Raw genomic sequence first — 16,366 nt, 5'->3', positions numbered from 1 at the left:
AGATGTGGAGTAACAAGATGCAGCCCTGTTTTCTCTGGGAAACACCTCCAACTCGAAAAGAATGGTAGACCCAAAAGGATGAAGTCAGTGTATCAAACAAAGGCCGAAATCAAGTTGGGATAGCTATGTAGCACCTGATAGGCTAAGTGTTAAACCCCAATTGGTCAGGAGAGAGAAAGAAGACCAGTGTGTGTTAATAAAGAGAACAAACAAGAAGTCATAGAGATTTGTTGTGTGCATGAAGTCATTTATATTTACTTTTGTACTTATAGATCCTGTCTATTAAGTGTTTGATCCTTATAGTTTGTATCATCTAGTATTTATTTTCTGTTTTCATAGTGTGGCATTTCTTCCTGTTACTATGTTTTACTTTCTAAATATTTGAAAAAATGTTTTTACCCATAATGCTAGGCATGATTAAATTTTGTAAATGTTAGTCACTGTCATTATGGTCTCTTAATTTGAAATCATACATAAAAACTTTTGTCTTCATCCACAGACAAAGCCCTTCTTCTGGACTCTATGGGCACCTGTACACATATGTACTCTACAGCATATATGCACATGGGCACACGCATTCTCTCTCTCTCATACACACACACACTACTAAAAAGATCACATTTTTACCAGTTACCCGAAGCTGTATCTTTAAGAAAATTTCAGTATTATCTCTGTTTTATGTGTGTGTGTTGCCTGCATGTATGTGTATGAACCATGTGCATTCAGTACCCACAAAAGTCAGAAGAGAATGTTGGATGATTTGTAAGTGGAGTCACAGAGGATTGCGGGCACTGGGAACTGAACCTGGGTCCTCTATAAGAGCAACAAGTGCCCTTAACAACTGAGCAATCTCTTCATCCCTATGGAGCTGAATCTTTTAAAACTGATCTTGGCCGGGCGGTGGTGGCGCACGCCTTTAATCCCAGCACTCGGGAGGCAGAGGCAGGCGGATCTCTGTGAGTTCGAGGCCAGCCTGGTCTACAGAGTGAGATCCAGGACAGGCGCAAAGCTACACAGAGAAACCCTGTCTCGAAAAACCAAAAAAAAAAAAAAAAAAACTGATCTTGCTATTAATGACTATCCTTTTTCTGTCATGGATTTTCTAATCTTGTTTTTTATCTCTGTTATGTTGAATAAATATAATATTTCAGTCAATATTGGTGACTTCTCAGCCTCTTCTGTTGCCTAAAAGATCATTCAGCTGAGTGTAAGATCACCAAACACCAATGTCCCTAAGAACTCCTTTGTTTACATACTTCTTCAAAATTAGCATTGACTAGCAGAAGCCTCAATGCCTTTATAATGCTTTTTGGATATCTGAATGAATGTGCTTTAATTTCCTTTTTATTATAATCTGATCATTTGATGCAACTGATTCTAGATGTGAGTTTTCTTGTCAGTAATTTTCACAGCACTTGGGATACCCCTCAGACTCAGCACATCTTTCTTCCATTGAGAAACCTTTTCAATTCTACATTCAAGTGTCTTGTTCAACAACTTCAGCTCTCTATAGATTCTATCTCTATTTTTCATCTGCAGCTTTTAATTCCTGTCATTGAGTTGATCAGTCCTTTTGTCTCTATATTTTCCAACAACCTCCTAAATTTTAACCCAAATGCCTTTTATTCATCTTTTTCAGTCAATGCTAATTTGATTTCCATCACATTGAATTCAAGTTATGAGCACTTTCATCTGGGATTTTAAATATTTTCCTTTGCATCATTTAGCTCCCTTTATATCTCAGGCTGATCTTCTCTTCTGCAAAATTCCATGTTTGCTACTTATTGAGAAAAATGATAACTTATTGTTAGAATTGTATTTGCATATAAAAATAGCAGCACAGGTTTCCATTAGGAATCTGAGAAACACTGTAAAGCAGTGGTTCTCACCCTGTGTAACCCCCTTTGACAAACCTCTGTCTCCAAAAATATTTACATTATTATTCATAACAGTAGCAAAATTACAATTATAAAGTAGCTGTGAAAATAATTTTATGGTTGGGGATCACTACAACATGAGGAACTGTATTAAAGGGTTGCAGCATTAGGAAATTTGAGAACTACTAGTATAAAGGAACTTGTTCAGAGCAACTCAGTTCACAGAGAAGTAATCAATAAAGTTTGTAGCACAAATCTTAGAAAGCCTTATTAATAAAAACAAACCTGGAGCCAGGTATTAGGGTGAATGCTGAAAGATCAGAGAAGCAGAACAAGCCACAGCTACCTCACCTTGCCAATTCCTCAGCTGATCCTGTTTCCTCAAACTGGAAGCCTTTGTGTCCTCATACAAATGGGTCTCAGCCGAACTGCTGCTCAAAAGCCTAAAAGCTTAACCAGTCTAGTTCCTGGTCCTCATGACTTATAAACCTTTCTGCTTCCTGCTATTAAAGGAGTGTGTCACCATGCCTGGCTGTTTCCAGTGTGGCTTTGAACTCACAGAGATCCAGATGAATCTCTACCTCCAAAATGCTAGGATTAAAGGTGTGTGTGCCACCATTTTCTGGCCTCTATGTCTATCTAACAGCTCTTCTGTTCTCTGACCCCAGATAAGTTTATTAGTGTTCATAATATATTGAGGAACACAATATCACCACAAAAGTTGATTGACTATCTAGACTAAAGTTAGAGGTTGATATCATCCTAGTAATACTGGCTTTTCCAAGTCTAACCTTTATCCAGGCTCTCAAGATTAATCCTTGAGGAAAGCTGTCACTATATAGCCCAAGTTGTGTCCAAACTCTTAATTCTCCTGCCTCAGCTCCAGAGTGCTGAGATCACATATCAGTTCTTCTACATCCAACTATATAAAAGTTAATCATTTTAACTAACAGGTCTGCCTTGAGAATCACGAGCTTAATCACTGTCCACAGTATCAATTGGACACAGGTGGAATGTCTTAAGTCAGTATTTAAATGTAGACGGACTCTATCAAAAGTAATATTTGCAATATAGAAAAGCCATGGTAGGGCTGGAGAGATGTTTCCATGGTTGAGAGTACTTGTTGCTATCTACTGAAGACCCAGGTTCAGTTTCCACCATCTATATTAAGCCACTCAACATTGCCTGTAACTCCAGTTTCGGGGAATCTAAGACCCTTTTCTGGCCTACTGAGACTCCTACATGGACACGAAGCACATAACTCCTGCAGGTACACAATAATAATAAATAAGTAATACATTTTTTAAAGAAAAAAGCCATACTATGACTTTGGCTTAATTCACTCTGGGTTCAGACTCTTTGCATAACACAAATTATCTCGCATACTACTGCTTTGCTTGAATTGAGGGTTCTTCTCTTGCTTATTTCTCTAACATCAAGAACCAGTGAAAACTGAGAATCAATAACCCTCTATGTACATGACTTCTAGAAGCTTCCTCATCTCTGTTCTTACCTGTAGCACTTCCCTTGAGGGAGTTCTATGTTCAAAGATGAAGGACCAAATTCATCCAGGCTTGTATCTTATATCTTTAGATTATTGCACAGTAAATAATCAACCAAGAGGAAGGAAGAAGTGGGGGAGAGAATGGAGGAGCCTTGTAACTAAGGATCTATTCCCTTACAATGGAGTGTTTGGGGGGTGTCAGTTTTTTTGATTTATGGCAAACAAAAAGGACTCTTCAAGTGAAGTCCAGCCAGCACCCCTCTAGTCCTTTTTTCTTGGCCCCCATCTTGTTCTTTCTTCTCTCCTTACACAATCTGAACAAGAACCTTGATACATCAGCTTGCTATAAATCCACACCCATGACATCTGATAATCTTCAATGCCTCGTCACCGTGGCAGGCTGCTAGCAGTAATCATATCAAGTTGGCTTAGAAAGAAAACCTTCTATCCTTGGTGTTTTATCATATTCATTTTCTAGCCACTGGGTCTCACCCTTCTCTTTGGTTATGAATTTTCTTTCCTCGTTTTTAAAACCAATCACCCTCCCTCACTGCAAGACTCCAGTGTAATGGAGTTAACTGTATGGCCAGTGTGTTCATGGGCCATACTGTTTCAGCTTCTGCTAACCTGCCTCTCCAGTTACTCTCCACCCTTCCTTTTCACCCCAGGAAGCTCCTTTATCCTTCTATTTTATTCTGAGTTTTGTTAATCAGGAGCATACATAGGACACTCAAGGGAGAAAGGAATGAGGCCAGGATGTCTATTATCCTGTTCCTCCATGCAGGGCACCTGCCGGATATTTGTCTCTCTTATTCAGAGAATATAACCCCCTTAGCCTCCTCTCCTTCATTCTAGTTCCAGGAACTTCCTCCTCAGAGTTCCCTAGCTCCCTGGATGCTGAAATCTACCACTGGATTGCCTCCCACCCCATTTATGCCTTTGAAAATGCTTCCACTGCTAGGGGACTAAATTATCTAATTCGCAACGTCTTACAGCATCAGGAACCCATTTACATTACCTCATCGAACCCTTCCTGCACCATTGCCCCTGGTATGTCACAGTTTTTAATGAATTCAAACAGTCCATCCAGGAGTAGGGGTGGGGGGCTCACCAGACTCAGAAATTAAACAAACTTCACACATCTAGAAAGACCAAAATTTAAGAAGACTCAAGAAGGCCTCTGTCCAAGGTACAGAAGCAGTAAATCTGATGGAGAAGGAAAGGCTGTCCAGGCAATCACCCAGAGGAGACTCTCCAACCTGATGAGCTGTCTGAAAGTCATGCAGGGAACTCCAGGGTTGCAGTTTTTATGAGTCAGCATCCATGTTGGGGTGCTCTTACATGATGCAGATGCTTTGGGGTCTGCTTGCTTCTATAAGAATCCTCACCTCTACTCCTGTTAGTAACCTCAATAAACTCCAGTTCCCCAAGTTGGACTTTAGTGTAGTACATACTCGGGTCCATCATGGATTCCCTGTCTGTGATGAATAGAGATATGTGTGTCCTGTCTCCCCAGGAAAAGTCTCACATAAGAGGTTCCAGGCACTATTCCCATTTGAAGTAGTATTTGCAATGTGTCAACCTATAATATGCCACCAACCAAAATGGAAGCATTATTACAGCTGTCATTTGTCAGCTAGCGATCATGTTTAATCTTTTTACATGGGAGCTTTGGTAGTCCTCAAAATGTGTATTTTGGATAAATTATCTTGTGCTTATTTTAGAAGGCAGAACCTGGCTCTAGAGGTTAAGTCACTGATTTGCACTCATGTATGATGTACCTGGAGGGACATACAGCTTCCGGTTTCAGGCTCAGGGCTCCCATCCTTCCATGGTGCATTGAAGGTTGTGATTACAAAAAACATTGCAAATGCCTTATGTAAATGCAGCTTACTTGGCTTGCATGCACCACTTATTTATGCATCAAGAATAAAGCGAATTTCATGTAATTTTATCTGTTTTTCTCTGCTCAGCACATGTTTTACCAGGTGACAGCCCATACTTCCCTTTTCAGGAGGCTTTAGTCAGCTTGTACTCCCAAAGTGCATAATTTACTCTACTTCAACTAATTTCAGACTGATAAAATTTTTGCCTTATTTATGGTATATACATGTACAAGAGGTTGGGAATAGCCCCATAGATAACATGCATGCCTAATAAGCATTGGGGCCTGAGTTTATCCCGGGTACCCTTGGAAAAGCTTGGCAGATATGGAAGCCTTCCTGTAATCCCAGTGCTCAGAAGGCAACAAAGGCTCTGTAGGGCAAGCTAGACCAGTGAATTGACAAGCTCTGAGTTCAGCGAGAGACCCTGTCTCAGTAAATGAAATGGAGCTCAATCAAGGAGAACAGCTGTCGTCAACCTCTGGCCTGTCTGCGTGCTTATATTCTTGCATAATACCTTTGGCATGTTGATTGACATTCTGAATGCAAGATGCATTGGAAAAAGTGAATAAAATACCATTTTGTTGCTGGTGTACTGAATTTCATTTCACAACTTGTTGATTCCTTTCCGTGTTGATGGACTTAGGGGTTGAAGGAAGGGTTTAAGTATGTGGCTTACCTTCTAAAGGATACAGTCCACCACAGTGGGGAAGTCACAGTAGCAGAAGCAGGAGACACCTGGTCCCATTGAGCCCACAGTCAGGAAGCAGAGCCTGCACAAAAGGTAAGGCAGTGCCATCAAACCTCAAGGCCCTCTTCTAGAGACACTTCCTCAAGCTAAGCCCCAAACAGCACCACCAGCTTGGGACCAGGTGTTCGAACATAGGAGCCTCGGGGGGGACACTTCACATTCAAAACACCTCAGGTATGAAATAACTATGTCTCTTTACACAATGCTTATCTGTCAGTGGGATTGGTAAATGATCAAACACATGCACATTAACACTGCCAAGCTAATTTCCACAGAACAGATACAAGTTTATGAGTTGTACAAATCCCCCCTGTCCCACAGCCTCACCAACCCTTGGAAGATTTAGTTGGTGTTAATTTTAGATATTATGGTGGGTGTATCAGTGGCATTCCATGGTGAATTTAATTCTCATTTCCCTAACTGCAAGCAAGGCTGGGCACTTCTCCTCACTGATCTGTAACTATTATGGGTGCATTTTAATATATACAATCAAAGCCTCTTCTTAGGCTGGGCATCATCTTGAAAAGTATCTCTGAAATGTTATGAAGTTGAATTTATTGATTTCTGTATACTGCTGGTGCCTTTGTCATCCTGTCTTAAAATTCCTCAATATGCCTCCACTAATCATGGACTTTCTTGGGCATTGTTTTATAGGGGCTTTTCACAGGTGTGTCTTCTACTAACCTGCACTGATTTTTATGTACAGTTGGAAATATGGAATCTAATACCCAAAACAAAGTAAATGACAGCTCATCTTGCTAGAACAGTATAAGGATATTTAAAGTGTCAACATTTTACTCATCTCCCAATCTGTGTCTCCTCTTGATTCCTGGGAGTTTTCATGTACTGTGTTTAGTGTACATGCTTCTCCATGTGTCCACTTCTTGCATCAGGGTTAGCATAAAATAGAGAATCTTCCCTGGACTTGGAGTCTTCATTTCTGAAGGTTTCCATGCCAAGGCTCTTTTCTTGTTAATCAGTCTTTTGTTGTGGGATTGCCATCCTTGAGCCTTACACTAGATGATCAACCTCTACATTGTCCACCTTTCTGTAAACCTTGGTTCCAAACAAGCGGTCCTCACAACCGTGTTCTTAGGTTCAATCTTTGATTGAATGGTTCAGAGAAGTCCTTTTCTTACATTTTCCTCCCCTTCTCTCTCTGTCTCTGTCTCTGTCTCTGTCTCTGTCTCTGTCTCTGTCTCTCTCTCTCTCTCTCTCTCTCTCTCTCTCTCTCTCTCTCTCTCTCTGTCACATGAAGACCAATGTCAGTAATAACCAGGTGGAAGAGATACATAGAAGGGTGTGGCTTCCATGTCCTATAAGAATACCACCCTCCCAGTGCGCTGTTCCACATACTCAGTAACATAGAAATGCCCTAAACTCCATCCTGTGGGGGTATATGGAGCCTTTATCATATAAAACTGTTGGTTAGAGGACCATCCGCCTATGATTATAACAACCATCAGCCTGGTGTGAAGGGCCTGAAAGGTCTAATCATGCTGTTCCTATGGCAACCAGCCTTCAGGATGTTCCTGAGGTTACAAAAGGGACTCCAGCCACCAGCCATCTCATTAGCGCCTCTAGTTGACAGATATTTCAAGAATCTCCTAAGCCTCATTGTGTTCCAATTTAAACCAATGTTGAGGTATTCAGATAGAGGAATGTATTCTAACTATGGCGTTTGAAGGTAAGCAATATAATTAGTATTAGACAAGGCCTCCAAGTGGAATGTCCCATGGGTGAATTCTGTTGACACTGTAAGAAAAGGGGAGGAGCAAGGAACTTATGTGCTACCTTGCATTGCCTTGGGATTCTGTCACCAAGAAATTCATAAGCCAAACATGACCTCATGCTTCCACAATCATGACCTCAGGTAACCCTCTTTCCTTTATTAAGTAGCCTACTTTGGGTATTTTATTATAATAATGAAAAATAGATTAAAATGGCATAAAAACAGAAAGCCTAAAGGTTTTATTATATATGCTCCAGGAAATCAGGAGACAGAAGGAAATATGTATAGTTGCCTTTTAGTATCCATGGAAGGGTTAGCTTAAGAACCTATTCAGACCCCCAAATCCAAGTTCCTTATATAAAAGGCACAAGTGTTTGTGTAGTGCCTACACACTCCTGTATGATTTTAATGATTTTTAGATCACCTATGATACCTAACACAAGGTAAACACTAAGCAAATTGTTATTATACTATATTGTTCAGGAAATATCAAAAAAAGATCTATCCATGTTAGATAGATAGATAGACACAAACACTGCAAACCTAACAACATTGTATTTGGCATGCACTTGGTTGAATATGTGGCTGCTGAGCCATTCTTACTGATTGGTAAGTCAACTTCATTTCTTCCTACAACACCCTGAACTTTCTATTTTCACATTTGTTTTCTCCATCATGTAGCTTGGATCTTATAGTTTACTAAATCTTTCTCTCTTTGACCAATTATTGCTAAGCATATTTCCTAACTTCTGGCTATTTCCTAGAAGGTATATCTATCCAATAGAAGTTATAATGCACTTAAGGGTACTGTGTGACTGTTAGTCTGATGGTTCTACTAAGTGTACTCTAGTTATGCAAGATGCTAGCATGAGGGTGTGCTGGGTGGGTGATGTATGGGAATGCTCTACTGTTCTAGAAGTCTAAAATTATCTCAGAATAACTTTTTAAAAAGCAATACATCAAACCTGATAATAGTTTGCCGTATATGATTAATGTTTGTACCAAACTGGTAAAAATATACTGACCCAGAGAAGACAGCAGGTGCTCATTAGAAGTGTGAATTCTTATTAATAATTAAATTCCATATGCAGAAACCAGATCGCACAGTCTGGATACGGTTTTCCAGAACGTTTCACAATAAGGAAAGTAAATATCTCAGCCAGAAACGTCTCTTTTTTCACATTTTCCTAAGAAATGTGGAGCCCCAAAGCTACAGTTTCTACATTTTCTTCCTTGTTTAATCTTCTCCTCCTTCCTTTATCAACTATATTAAGTGAAATGGAAATTATTGTGAACAAAGTTTTTTCTCTTTATGACACCTGTACTCAAGGGCTTCTATCATAAAACCATCTTACCAATGTGCCCAATGAAGCATCAAGTTGTTACCTAATGGTTTCAAAGTGGGAGGGAAGGTCTCCGGTTCAAGAACAGACACATATCCAGGCCACCAGCTCTCCTGCTTTGTTTCCTGTGCTGTTATTTCTGCAGACTGAGGCCTCTATCAGAGTTCAGAGCTAAGTAGACCATGCATTTGCTTGCCCATGGACAATCCCTGTGCTCATTTAGAGACCGGGTAATGAATCTAGACTGCAGATGCCAGGCCTCCTCTCCCCAGAATAATTTGTATAGTAGGAGGTTATTATTAACTATAGCCACTCACCTCCCATAGCCATGCCCCAGGCTGCTTTGGGCTACACAGTGTCAAGTACATCAGAAGAATCGAAAGGCCAGGTGGAAGCCTGAAGTCTAGATGATGCGCACACAGAATAGAATGGCTGCCTCTCATTCCAAAAGTTTCCCTCTCAGGTTTCAAGTGGCAACTGTGACTCCACCGCACCCTGGGAACTTGAATGTCTCTATGCTCCCTCAGAAGAAGCACCTATCTGCTCCAAGGGTCACTTGGGGCCCTAGTAGAGTCTGCCTCTTCCTGCTGAGAGTCCTGTTTCAGCCTGGAGGGGCCAGCTCATCCTTCCTAATCAGCAGCAGCGACTGTCAAGAGTCTGAGGGCACCAACTGACGAAGCAAGTCAAGAGGGAGAAACTAATCACGAAGGATCCACCCCGTGCCTGGCGGGCGCTATTTATAGACACCCACCAGACAGGAATACATTACCATCGTTCATCCAAATCTACCCTGTGATTCTCAGTTCTTGACAGTGGCAAATTCTTCTGTCACTGCTTCCATATTATTCTGGAATATTCCCTGCTTTATTTACTTTAGTTAAAACAGTGTCTCTTTCAGGAGGAGTGTTTTCTCACCTTTTTCCTGCTCCCCTAAAATCTCAGTCTGGATTTCCATAGCAAGACACAGGGGAGGATAAAACATAAGCAACACCCGAGCTGCTTTTCTGAAGTGGGTGGCTCTTCTTACTGTTCTGTGCTACCATGCAAAGGTCTGTCAGAATAATTCAGTCCATTAAACAGACAAGCAATGGCATCTTTAAGACATTCAGATAGCAAAGTGTGTGTGTGTGTGTGTGTGTGTGTGTGTGTGTGTGTGTGTGTGTGTGTGTGTGTGTTCATGTCTAGTGATAGACTTCATGTATGGAGATATATTTGTCAGTCACTCAGAAAGGTCAACCTCAAAAGATGGATCAAGTTCAAATATGTAAGTCTGGTAGGGCAACACACATCTGTAATCCTAGCACATGGAGTCTGGAGGATCAGAAATTCGTATGTCTCTCTCTCCCTCCCTCCTTCCCTCTCTCTTTCTTTATCCCTTGCCTCCCTCTCTCTCTGTGTATGTGTGTGTCATAGTGATATTTTGGGTGTGTGAAAATGTGTATTCATGTTTATGTGTACATCTGTGTGCATGTGTACACATGTTCTTGTGAAGATGAGAAGTCAGTCTCCCATCTCATTCCCTAAGTGCTGTCCATCGTAATTTATTTATTTTTATTTTATTTTAGTTTAGTTTTAGTTTTTCGAGATAGGGTTTCTCAGTGTAGTTTTGGTACCTGTCCTGTATCTTGCTCTGTAGACCAGGCTGGCCTCAAACTCACAGAGATCCGCCTGGCTCTGCCTCCCGAGTGCTGGGATTAAAGGCGTGCATCACCACTGCCTGGCACCTTAATTAATTTTTTAAATCAGGCTCTCTTAATGGGACTTGAGGCTTGCTAATTAGTCTACACTGGCTGGGCTGCAAGCATCAGGGACTCTTCTGCCTCTACTTCCCCAGCCCTGGAGCATATCACTGTGTTTGGCCTTTTATTTTCGTGTTGGGGAGCAAACCCGGGTCCTGCTTGTGTGGCGAACACTTTGCTAACTGAGCCACCTCCCCAGCTCCTATATCTCTAATTGTGAGTCAGAAGGAAATTAACTTTCCTAAGCAAAAACCTGCATCCTCTATTCGCTAGTTCCTTCCTGGGTACCATACAGTTGTGTGTGTGTGTGTGTGTGTGTGTGTGTGTGCGCGCGCGCACGCGTGTGCACACACATTCTTTTCTATCTGTGTTAAATGATCAAAAACTGTGATATTCACAATTCAAGTTCAGAACAACAGAAATTTTAGTTAATCTTGTTGATTGGAATTGTGGGGAGAAATTACTCAGCAGTTAAGAGAAACTGAAGAAGACCAGAGTTAAGTGCCTAGCACCTAAGTGAGGGGAGAGACGAGGGCTCACAATCTCCTGTAATTCCAGCATCAAGGGACCCAATGCCCTCTTCTGGTCTCCTTGGATGCACATGCACACACACACACACACACACACACACACACACACACACACACACACTTATAAAAGAGAAATTTTACATTTTCAGAAAATTAGTATAATATCTTAGATCACTTGTCAGGTACTTAAAACAGTTGCTTTCTTTGGTCCCAGCACCTAGCATGCTTCCCAGGAGTTCTGCCTGAGTTTCCTTAGTCAATGGGTTTTCTGTGTTCCTTCTCTAGTTGCTTTTCTAGTGAAGGTCCTAAATCAGAGAGAATCAAATGGCTATTCATCTTCATCTGATAAGGCTCAGCTCCCTGTTTGATCTGTTTCTCAAGAGGATTAGCAACTGTATTCCTATTTGCATAAATCTCCGATTCCATCAAAAATTGAAAAAATTCTTGTACCCAAAGATACCATTCACCTCAGGCAGATAAAAGGCTGTATCCATAGCCTTTGCTGTGTTTTTGAACACAGCGTTTCTAAAGTATTATTCTTCTGAACACATTCATCTCGGGCACATCTCTGCTGCAAACAGTGTGAGAAGTCACTGACAGTGTTAAAAGACTTCATAGAACAGCTTTCTAGAAACAAGTAGGTGTGGTGCTTGGGTTTCTTGTTGCCCTTTCTCAGGTCCCTCAATTATCACAAAACCTCCCCACTCTCCTCTAGTGGTGACCTCATCCACCCTTTGATGCTGGTCTGGCAAGTTCTGCACATCCCTCTTTTACAGCAGAGGAAGCTGTGGGAAGCCACAGAAATTTCACTTAGATAAGCCTGGGACATGAAATGCAGAAGCTGTGTGTGCCCTCCCTTATACTGAGGTTAACTTTGACTTTTTCTTGAGATTCTCAGGAAGGTCAACCATACGGGATGGATTAAGGTTCCAGTGCGTAGGCCTGGTGTGCTGACACATGCCTGTAATCCCAGCACCTGAGGGGTGGAGGCAAGAGGATCAAGAGTTTAAGATCATTCTTGGCTATAGAAGACCTTTTCTCCAAAAGCTGAAATATATTTAAAAAAAAAATAAGAAGGGAGAAAAAAGAAAAGACTGGTTCAAATCTACAAAGATGTGGATTTCTGCAGACTTCCTTTACTGTAGAAATGGAATGCCATAGTGTAATGGCCAAGTCTCCTCACATCTTATCCAGGTTTTCTGCAGTTGTCTAGGGACAGAAGTCTGACTGTGGAGACTAGTAATGGGCAAGGGACAAACAGCTAGGTCACCTGTCCCCGTGGGTTCCAGGCCATTTCTGCACACTTTCTGATTTCTTCAGTTTTTTGTTACTCTTTCTGGAAGCGTGAACCACATAACCAAAGTATCCATGGTGTCTCAGAAACACTTTCCCCTGCGGGCATCCTCGAGATTACTGTTCCTCCATTAACTCCATCTTTACTCCATGCATACGTTCAGAACGGTTTAGGACAGAGCTGGGTAGCAAGCAAGAGAAAGCACATAATGCATCAAAAAGCTCATAATGCATCAGGGACACAAACACTGTCTATGAAGAAGGCAAAGAGATGGTTTCTATCCAGCTACAACTTCTATAATTTCCAGCCAGAATAGAAAATTGTGACTATTGCTCTTGTTGTTCCTATGCATTCTCCCCGCTTCTCTCCTTCCCTCCCTCCCTCCCTCCTTCTCTCTTTTGCTCTCCCTTTCCCTCCCTCTATGTGTTCACCTGTGGCTATATCAACTTTAGCTATCTTCCTTTATCATTCTCTACCTTATTTCTTGAGACAGAGTCTCTCACTGGACATGAAGTTGTCATTTAGGCATGAATGTCTGTCTGTCTGCCTGTCTCTGCACACATAATACTGGGGTTACAGGCTCACTTCACTCCACTTGCTGTTTATGTGGGTGCTGGGATTCCAACTCAGATCTTCACGCTTTCCCAGCAGGCACTTTTTCCAGAGCCTTTCCCCAGCCCTGCTTTGTTCTTTTTAGACTGGCTATTGCTGTGTAGCCCAAGCTGACCTTCAACTACTGAGTTGTGTGGCAATACGCATGTGCCACTATGTCCAGATGTAGAGAGTTGACTTTTGATAAGAATTTCAATATGTTTGGATATACAATGATTCTCTATGGGACATGGGGTTCACCAACATATTAGTCACCCCTCCACACTCAGGACAGACTGACCGAGCTGAGTCATGTTAGGCTAAAAGGTCTAATTTCTGTTAACACATTCGTACTGCATAGAAATCTCTAGGACATACACCAGGAACTGCACTTTTTACTGCCTGTTATTTAAATCACCATAGTTACAGATCATAATGTACTTTAGGTGTTGTTTTTCAATAACTATAACATTTTTATTTATAAAAACAATTAAACAATTAAATAATCAAACAATTAAGTTTTCTAGTACTTTTTTAACATATGGTACTTTGTACAACATTTTCCTCTATGAAGAGAGACTAAACAAAATTTACATAAGCATCTAGATTTGCTTCTTTTCCCATGGGCGGCATCAACTCTGCAGGCTCTTGTAGGAAACTTTTTCTTTCCACTCGCTGGAGTACAGGTAGGTCCATGCTGCTTCATATCCCCTGACAACCCTTTGGGGGGATCTTTACGAGGTGCTCTCCTTGCACCCCCATGGGAAGGGCTGGATGGATTTGTCTCTGGTTCTGGAGATCCTTCATTATTGTCGTCTGGTATCTGGTCTCTCATCACCGACTGAAGAAAGTCTTCATACTTCACTTTTGCTTCTGGATTGATGATGTTGTATGCTCTAAACTAACTGAAAAGTCCACAGTTCATAAGGGACAGCACTACATTTTTGTCCATTTCATTGTTTTCCTTAGAATGGAAGAACACGAAAGGTATTGAACCGCACTGTCAACGCCTTTTATGTGGGCATTGTATTCCTGATGCAGGTAGATTTTACAAGATTCTCTCCTGTTTTTCTAATTTTTTTTTCTGTTGCCAAGACAGAAGTGCCATGAATCATGATATCATTCAAACGACGGGCTTGTCTTTCCATGCTAGGAGAAGACTATCACCTTTTCTGGAAAATATTATATCACCTTTCTTCATTCTTGATGTTTTCATTTTCAGATTTGGCGATAACCTCTACTCTCTCTAACAGTCCCACAGACTCCAGGTTTGTTCTGCAGCAGCAATTCAGCAGCAGAGGTAGCACTGTAATAATTATCCTGGTAGATATGGTGCCATGTGCCAAGACAGGGTCCGAGGACTGAAGGAACAGTTTACTGCAGCTTCTCTCCTTCAGCAGTATGTACCTCCATGTTAAAGACAGAGCCGCTGTTATTCTCACACACCATCCAAACAAGTAACCGTATTTTGTCATTTTCACTGGGTTGTTTGTATGTGTGAAATTTTAAATGTCCTCTCCATGGAATCATTCCCTTGTCCAAAAACAACTGTTGCTTTGGTTTGTATATTGTTCAAAATTTATGCAGGAAATAATCCAGCACAAGTTGGATCTTTAAAAGTCTCCCTGAGCAGCTGTCCATTTTGGGATTATTACTGAAATGTCAGAATGTCCATATTTGCTCAAATCTATGGCAACTTGTTGTCTGTGGAAATACAGGGGTACAATCAAAGGATCTGTTGACCAATAGTCTTTCAAGCTATCTTTTCTTGTTTGACCCATCAGAATAATCAGGCCAAGGAATTTCTTGATGTCTTTCTGTGTAACCAGCGACCACTTTAGTGTTCTAGACGGTGTTTTGCATTTCATTGAGTTTGATCATGATGGTTGGACAGCTCTTTGCACATCTCAAACAATCCATCACCAAAAAAGAGAACGGGATCTCCCGCTCCCCCAAGCTCTCTTTCCCTTGACCCTCGCCCTTCATTACCCCCACTCATGTCCAGGCTGTTCATGCAGATCTCTTCCATTTCTCTGTCATTGGGCAATCCCCGTGTCTTTCTTAGGGTCCTGTTTTCCAGGTAGCCTCCCTGGTGATGTGAGTAGCAGTCCAGTCATCCTTGTTCCACATCTAGTATCCTCCTATGAGTGAGGTGGGAATGGGGGGTGGGCTGGGGGGAAGGTGAGGGGGGGTCATAGGGGGGAGAACAAGGGAATCCGTGGCTGATATGTAGAACTGAATTGTATTGCAAAATAAAAATTAAAAAAAATAAAATAAAATATTGCTACCTAAAAAAAAAAAAAAAAAAAAAAAAAAAAGAGATCGGTCACAGAGGGTACAGAGTCCCACTGAGACAGAAAAGTAGTGACCCCAGCATGACCTTCGAACATTTGTAAGCATGGCGGTGTGTCAATTTCAGACCAACAATTATCAGTGGCTTCATCAGTGTGGGAATCACTTGAAAGTACCTCCACCTTGCACTTTCTTACAGGGCTAATCATTTCACTGTTAGTAGAATCGTCTCGAGAATCATCAAAACAGTCATCCGCATCTTCTATCTCACTAGGAATATCTGATAAATTATCATTAAACGCTTCCAGAAGTATATCAGTTTCATTGGTTTCCCTCTTTTTTGTGAGCAAAGGCATTTCTAAAAGTGCCAGGAACTTGAAGACAAAGACTATGACCAGGATACAATGTACCTGAAATGCTTTATGGGTTCATGCAACTATATAGTTTTTTGTAGATTAACCTACACAGTTTTCACCAATGAGATTGCTTCATTCAATGTGGACAAGACAGTGTATTAACATCTAAGATCCATAAAAGATGGCACATGAAAAACCAGAAAACTTGTGAGTGGCGCTTAACAAATGTCATACAAAACACGGGAAAACTTGTGAGTGGTACAATTTGTGTTAAAACCTTAGAGTATTTAAATCAGTCCTTTCAAGGCCAGGCCAACAACAAATGAAAGTAGGTGAAAACATTGGATTCCCATCCATTAATTATAAAATAATTTAAAGATGAGATAATATCAGATACTAAGGGTAAATAAAAATTTGAACATGAAATAACTTGAACTTTAAATCTGGTTGCAACCTGTGGAATAGATTAGTTGG

The 16,366-nt window shown here is 41.1% G+C and overlaps 1 long non-coding RNA gene across 2 annotated transcripts in view; it reads right to left on the bottom strand.

The window, feature by feature from the left end:
- The window catches only part of LOC128100354 (uncharacterized), a 58,761-nt gene extending 49,047 nt beyond the window's left edge, over nucleotides 1-9,714 (bottom strand). For both annotated transcript variants that reach the window (XR_008214779.1, XR_008214778.1), the window contains exons 1-2: nucleotides 9,408-9,714; nucleotides 5,944-6,037 (exon numbers count right to left, since the gene is read on the bottom strand). This is a non-coding gene — a long non-coding RNA (uncharacterized LOC128100354). The remainder of the gene's footprint in view (nucleotides 1-5,943; nucleotides 6,038-9,407) is intronic.
- Between the last annotated feature and the right edge of the window lie 6,652 nt (nucleotides 9,715-16,366).

Source organism: Peromyscus californicus, unplaced genomic scaffold (genome assembly GCF_007827085.1).
Source record: "Peromyscus californicus insignis strain IS unplaced genomic scaffold, ASM782708v3 Scaffold_11__1_contigs__length_118956290, whole genome shotgun sequence".
Classification (NCBI taxonomy): domain Eukaryota; kingdom Metazoa; phylum Chordata; class Mammalia; order Rodentia; family Cricetidae; genus Peromyscus; species Peromyscus californicus.
The sequence above is the reverse complement of the archived record's forward strand: the minus strand, read 5'-3'. Positions and strand labels throughout refer to the sequence as shown.